The 7,193-nt window shown below is 38.4% G+C and overlaps 1 long non-coding RNA gene across 1 annotated transcript in view; it reads right to left on the bottom strand.

The window, feature by feature from the left end:
• Window positions 1-2,732: 2,732 nt before the first annotated feature.
• Window positions 2,733-7,193, bottom strand: part of LOC134415173 (uncharacterized) — a 93,154-nt gene continuing 88,693 nt past the window's right edge. The window contains exons 2-3 of the long non-coding RNA XR_010026951.1: window positions 3,317-3,432; window positions 2,733-2,801 (exon numbers count right to left, since the gene is read on the bottom strand). This is a non-coding gene — a long non-coding RNA (uncharacterized LOC134415173). The remainder of the gene's footprint in view (window positions 2,802-3,316; window positions 3,433-7,193) is intronic.

Here is a 7,193-nt window from a genome sequence, read left to right as displayed (position 1 = left end):
CCAACAGAACTGACAGAAAGCTTGTTTTGCTACAACAGAGCGATTCACAGCTCCAGTACAGTTTAATGCCAAGTTTTTAAATGCTTTAATGAGTCAAGTCGGCTAGGAGTCAGAACATGATGTAGCTGTGTGGCTTTGCTGCAGAGCCTGACATCCCCAATCAGCCATAAATTAATTTTCACAAAGGGTAGAGGAAGATATTCAGAAAGGAGCAATGTGCCCTGATACTGTCAATCTTATCAGTGGGATATTGCATTGACATTCTAGCCATTAGCTGTGAACCTGGTGTAATGATTACAAATTAAGTAATAGAGTGAAACTAAGAAAAAATAAATTTTGGAGCAAAGAGCTGAAAATGAGTGAGGTCTGCAAGACAGGAGCAATGTCAAAGACAACTGTGGGAAATCTGATTTCCAGGACTACATTGGACAAAGAGCTAGTGAGTATCCTGAGATATAAACCCTACTGTGGCAGGCATTTGGCCTTTAGCTTTATGATTTGTAGAATATTGCTATAAGAGTGAGATTAGAATCTTTTAGATAATAGTTTGGTTTGGTTGGGTTTTTTGGGTTCTTTTTTTGGGGTTTTTTTGGGGTTTTTTGTTTTTTATTTTGTTTTGTTTTTTTTTTTTTGTTTGTTTTTTTGTTTTTTTTTTTTTTGTTTTTTTTTTCTGGAAAAGTCTGGAAGATATAAAGCAGATCTTTTTTCTATAGAAATAGAGCATTTTTTATGAAGCATTGCCAGAGAATTGTTTCTCATGTTTAGGGCAGAATCACAGGTAAATAGCTGAAATGGTCACCTACTCAACACAGGACATGGGCCCACTCTGTCTTTGATGAAGCCAGACTTCTACATAGAAACAAATGAGTGAGGCTAGAAAAACATGTGAAAGGGGGAGCCTGCACCTGTAGTCTCCCCACTTACAGGACTGATCCTACTGGGACCAGAGGTCTCAGTGTCTGAACCTTTATTTGACTGAATTTTATGTTTTCTGTAAAGGTGAGGTGTTGAAACAAGACCCTTCTCACCATCCAAGAGAGATTGAGGTTAAGCACCTTGAAAACATTTTCAACAAAATGAAGATATGGCTGTACTTCAGGACTTGGATTTAGGCAGCCCTGAACTATAGGGAGTTTAAACAGCATCCTGCCACATAAATACTGCATAGATCCTTAAAAAATACTGCAGTCTCGAGTGGCTTGAAAGCAATTGTTTAGTTTTATGGACAGAAACAGTCATTAATTAATCACACTATTTATCCTTCACCAAATTAAGCTGGTCTGTTAATGGTGCAGAATCAATATAACCCATATAGCAAATTAACTCTATTTTGTGCATTAGTTTCCCACATTTTCTAAAAGCAGGGGACCAGTAAATTGTTTACTTCTATAGGAATTAGTAGAAACAGGCGTTTCTTTAAAATTGCAACTCAAACACCCCCCAGTGAATGTGGGTGTGCTTATGAAATACTAAAACTATGAATCTTCCCAGAAAGTATAGGACATTGTCAGTGATTATTCTTTGCACAAAGACATGCTCATTGCTCCATGGTGGCATCTGGTACCTTACAGAACAGAGCCCATCTGCTTGTGAATCATGCCATGCTGGTATCTTGGGAATGTTTAACTTCTTGCTTATTCTTGCAGAAGTGCAAAAGCCCCAGGGACAGCTGGGAGATCAATGGTCTGATCCATAAGGACCAGGCTCAAGAAGCAGCAAAACCCTGCCTAAGCCCTCTCTCTCATTCAGCTGGAAGGGGGCTGGGAACAAAATAGTAATGGCTTTTTAGAGTCCACACACCAGCTGGGATCCCTACAGGGACAATAAAGGCGGCACCAGGTCTCAGGGGAACTAAAAGGTGTCCCAGCATTCAGTCTAAATATGGATTTGGCAACCAGTCCTTCTGGATTTGCTGTGGTTCTTTAAATACCGTGTTGCTCTGACACCCTTGAAGTCAGCATGCCTGTCAATGATAGTATCTGCACCAAAGCAAGGCATCTGTGGGGCACCTCCAGCCAGAAAGTCAGTCATTCCTCTCAGCAACTTGTCTTTGTAAGAGTAAAGCCAGACAACTACGTAAGAATAGACTCCTAAACCTGATACTTTACCTGAATGTCCCTCCAACTGAGAGGGGAACCCAACTTTCTTGTATGATACTATTCTTCCTCAGGTTCCTTCCAGACCTTATACAACTCCTATTTATGAGACTCCATCCAGTTCAAGTTCATAGGGCTGAACTTCTTTCAGAACTTTAATAAAGTTAAGAGTGCCATGGATAATGTAACCTCACTGACATCGTTTGAATGTGGGTTTTATGGAACCAAATAAATGCTTCCACTTGGGCCACCTTTAGCATTACTGAAGATATGACCCTTCATTATCCTGAACTGTAACTGCTAGTATAAATAATTTATGCATCCATTAAGAGAGTTTTCATAACAAAAATAGGTTTATAGTGCAATTCTATTATGTGCAGGCTATTTACAATTGAGACCACAGGGTCAATAGATATTTAGACTTTTTTATGAGCATCTCTTCAGCTAGTGCAGAAAGTTAATGTTTTTGTTGCCTTAATCTCTAATAATAATAAAAAAAGGGTAAAGAAGAAAATTATTCTTACTGTGAGTTTCCAGAAGAGAACTGATTTTTTAATTTAATATTGCTGCAGAAAAAATCGAGATAAAAGAAATTCCCTGCTCTAACACATGTCTTTTAAAATGTGTGCTACTTACCAACATGTGCCATGTGTCATTAAAGCTCCTTCTGTCACCAGTTGTTTACACAGTTGCACTTCTACAAAACTTGAGTCACAAAAGAGAAGATAGAAATGAAAACTTCATTAAATTAGGGAAATAAAATGAACTTCAATCCATCCCCAGCTGAATGTGTTTGTGTGTGTGTGTGCATGCAAGTGTGTGTGCATGTGCACATTTTTAGTGTGGGGTTTTTTCATGGCTCTTATCAGAATGTAGAGAACAGCTACTTCTGACACACTTCAGTAGGAGCATGGGAACATTCTGCCTTCTTTACTGGGATCTACAGATCACAGTCACACAGAAAAAACACAGAAGATAATTTCCTTTCAGTATATTAATGAGAAGAACTGCTTTGTACTATAATGAATAACACTATATGCACAGTGATTGTAAATTTAATTTTTAACTAACACACACAAAGCTGAGGTTTTGCTTAATTATTCTCTGCATGAGCCTAAATAGAGCAACAGACAACTTTTTATCTTCTGCAGATGTTAGAGCAATGCCAGTGGACCCCCACAGCACACAAGCTCTGCCAGGGACACACAGGATGGACTTACCCTCCTTGTCATGCACAGATGTCTGAAATACATTCAGGGCACCTGAGACACCTGCAAAGAGCTGGCTGACAGAGCACCAGCAGGATCCATGGCTTGCTTCAGCAGCTAGAAACTTTCTGAAATGGAAATAAAATGATAGAACAGAGCTAAAGGAGGATTGGGATGGCAATCAGTTTAGGAATAAGTTAGCTTAGGTAAGGTAGGTGACTGTATATCAGACATGTTTCTGTGGTCTCAGTGAGATCAGTTCAGCCAGTGCAGCTGTGCTGCCCAGCCTTCAACTGCTGCCTCTGAGGCTGTGTCTCCCCAGAGATCCTGTGCCCCATCTGCCAGTCACCGACAGATATCCTGCTTGTCTTTTGGTATCTCAGATGCCCTGCTTGTCTTTTGGCATCAGTAACCCTCTGTGTTAAGGAAGTTCTTTGCCAGCTATAGGGACAGCTTAGTTTTCTATTTGCACGGTCCCATGTAGATACCTAAAGGTAGGAGTCTGTGATCCAGCTGTGAACTCCTTACATCCTTCAAAGAGAAATCAGCTAGGCTTCCATGAAAAATATTCTGTGGATTCTGAAAATTTTACTTTTTATTATATACAGTTCCTCTAATGTATGCCAAGTCTGGATGTGTAAATCCTTTTCTGTGATCGAAATCAGAGGAATGCCTTGCAATGCCAGTAAGTATGGACTGAAGGCTTAGTATCAAAATAATCATGGGATCTCTCCTGCAAAGCATATAACATGTTTCATTAGAGGAAAGGCATTGCTAAGACTTAAAAGAGACTGCAGAGGATTATCAACACTATTTAGGGCTTTCAGCTTCTGAGTCATGAGGCAAGATTAGCGGCACAAAAAGAACAGAGATTTCACAGAACTCCATTCCATCTGGAAAACAGCATAACAGACTCATGTTGAGAAACTCTTTGTTACTGTAACTAATTCAAAAAAACCATGATGCCTTGATGTTGGGTTACATTTGGGAAAGTGCTTTTAGCAGAAGTTCTGCAAATCTTCAAGTACTGCAATACATTCAGACAGAAAGGAGTCATCATTTTTTCAGTGAGGGAGAAATAACTACAAGGAAAAAATGCCCTCTATTTGTCCTTAAACCTTTTGATTTTGAATTCCATAAACCTAGGCTGGAGAGCTGACAGTTTTACAGGTAAAAGGGTTTTACTCTGAACTATAAGAAAGGTTTGGTTCTCTTCAGGAAGATTCCTCTACCAATACATTCCTTTGCCAGCATTATTTTTTCCTTTCCTCCTGTAGACAGTGTTTCTGCAACAGCATTGGCAGAAGACTCTTAATTTTTTTCTTCTTTGGCTTCTGGTTTTTTTGGGTTCTTTTTTTGTTTCTGGGAATCCTGTTCATAGGTGCAAGTAGAGACATAGACATCAGGAAGAAAAATAAATGGAAAGAATCCAGAATAAAAGGGGACAGGATACAAGAGGGAATGACGTTTTCTTCCATTCTTCATTATTCTTTTTCTTTATGTCCACAGTGAACAGTAATGTCCTTGGATGTCAAAGCTGGGTGGTTGGAGCTGTGCTGGAAGGACCTAAGACATTAAGTAGTATTTTCTCCTACTGTGGTTCTAATTGCCAAGCAAAGACAGCATAGAGCCACCTAAAATCACAAATGTAGGATTTGTGCAAAAAAAGATTGCCAGAACCTGTTCATTTTTGTGCAATTCTACTTTTTCAAGTTTTACAAATTCTCACTTAACTGGCTAAGTTTTCATGGGTTTTCTGTCAATATTACCTTCATTGTCTTTTACCTGCTTCTCTAACAATGGATATTGGAGACCAAGTCAAGAAATCCAACAAATATTTACACAAGGCAGAAACTTTACAAATTGAACATGACCTCTGAGACCCAAAAATAATTTATGAGTTGCTATAATTGGAGGGCATACATAAGAAAGCATAAGAATAGTGATGTAAGAGTATAAAAAAGCTGTTAGATGTATTTTGGGAGATTGAGCAACACTTAATGCTTAGTTACTGCCTAATTATTTTTCTTTTTTCCTTTTTTTTTTTTTCTTTTTCTTTTCCTTTTTTTTTCATTGAAGAAGAAGTCCATTCAAGAATAAAGAAAGGAAAAGAACACAGGCTGAGGACAAAATAAAATAGCATAGATGAGGGTGACATTGACAAGTGGAAAACTGGCTTCTTGTTCCTTAAAACAATTTCTAAGGATCTAAACAAACATTTATAGGAACTCAGCAAAGCCCCATGACATACTGACTTCTTTCTTGCTCTTTGCAAGCCAAGAGGTCCTCTGGTAAATGTCTTGGTTTGAGGAGTTTTGGTGCCATGCCTGACCAGCTGTAGCTGTCATTCTGTGTACCCTTGTGTACCTCTGAGCCATTAGCACAGCACAATTTCTCTTCTGGCACAGAATATTTTCACTGGAAACCTAATGGGAGGGATTAAGGTTAAAACATTCTAAAACCAAAACCCATGGTCATGGATCTGGGCATAATACATTGCCCTAAGAACTGTGACTGTTACAAAAAAAACCTCCTTCAGGACATAAGTAGTTCACAACCATTGGTTTTAATGACGCACATTTTTCAAAGCTTGACTTAAGGAAAGAGGTTGCCAAGTTTATTTCAAACCATTTATAGACCAGAAGCAATTTTGAGGACTTCATTGAATATTGCAGATTTATTCTGCAAGATGAATTTATGCAGATTTCAATAATAACAACAATATTGGGTAATTGAGAGACTTGGAACAGACTTGATGGATTATCACATTTTCCTATCATTCTATGGCACACTACATAAATTTATAAAATTATTAAATTTAAGTAAGATGTGATGGAGAAGATTTCAAATTACAACCACAGCTCTTACTGAATGTTATTCAAAAGTGCAGTGCCACACTCCTGGGTCCTCAGATCTGAAGTGTGTTAGAATTATTGATAAACTCCAATGCCATTTACATGGATCTATCAGTGTTACATCTAATGAATGCATTAAAAAATCTGAAGAGCTGTCTCATCTGTTTTCACCTCTAAAACAATGGCTTTCTTGAGAAAATTTAGGATTATACAAGAACAACAAGAAACTATGCAGGACTGGCAAGATGCTTTTTAACCCCAACTCATTCTTTATACCTCTGCTTTTCAGAGTTCTTTACTACCTAAAGTTTAATTTCTATTCTCTGTACACTGAGAAAGTCATTGGTATGATGTCCATTTCAGGTAGCAGTGAATGAAGAGCCTCCCTTCTCTGATGGACTGTCACATCTTTCAATATTTTCTTGACTGGAACTTAACAGAAGAGGTGCAGTCTCAGGAAACAAGGATTCTACAGCATCACAGTATTGAAATGGAAAGAAAAATGGGATTGAACATTCACCTCCTGTTTAAGACTGCTAGACACTTTATTTGGAAAAATAAAGACAGACCTGAGTAACAATAATGAAGAAGGTTTAAGGAACTTGATCCCAAAATAATCAAGAATTTTACTTTGACCTTTCTTTACACCACAAAAAAAAAAAAATTCCATCTCTCAGTAGATCAGGATCACCTCAAAAATGGAGACTGTACTTAGGAATTTGTCCAAAAGAAAAGTTTTGGTGGCAATTCAGGCATAAAAAAGTCCCACTATAAAACCCATTACCTTATTCCAGCATTCCAGTTCTCTGTTTCTCCATCTGTACTGGCAAGGATTCATATTTTGAGTGACATCAGGGAGCACCTCAAAGCACATAGCTAATGGGAAATATAAAACTTGTAATGAAAAAAAGAAGAGAGGAGAGGAGAGGAGAGGAGAGGAGAGGAGAGGAGAGGAGAGGAGAGGAGAGGAGAGGAGAGGAGAGGAGAGGAGAGGAGAGGAGAGGAGAGGAGAGGAGAGGAGAGGAGAGGAGAGG

This window comes from Melospiza melodia, chromosome 2, assembly GCF_035770615.1.
Source record: "Melospiza melodia melodia isolate bMelMel2 chromosome 2, bMelMel2.pri, whole genome shotgun sequence".
NCBI lineage: Eukaryota > Metazoa > Chordata > Aves > Passeriformes > Passerellidae > Melospiza > Melospiza melodia.
The sequence above is the reverse complement of the archived record's forward strand: the minus strand, read 5'-3'. Positions and strand labels throughout refer to the sequence as shown.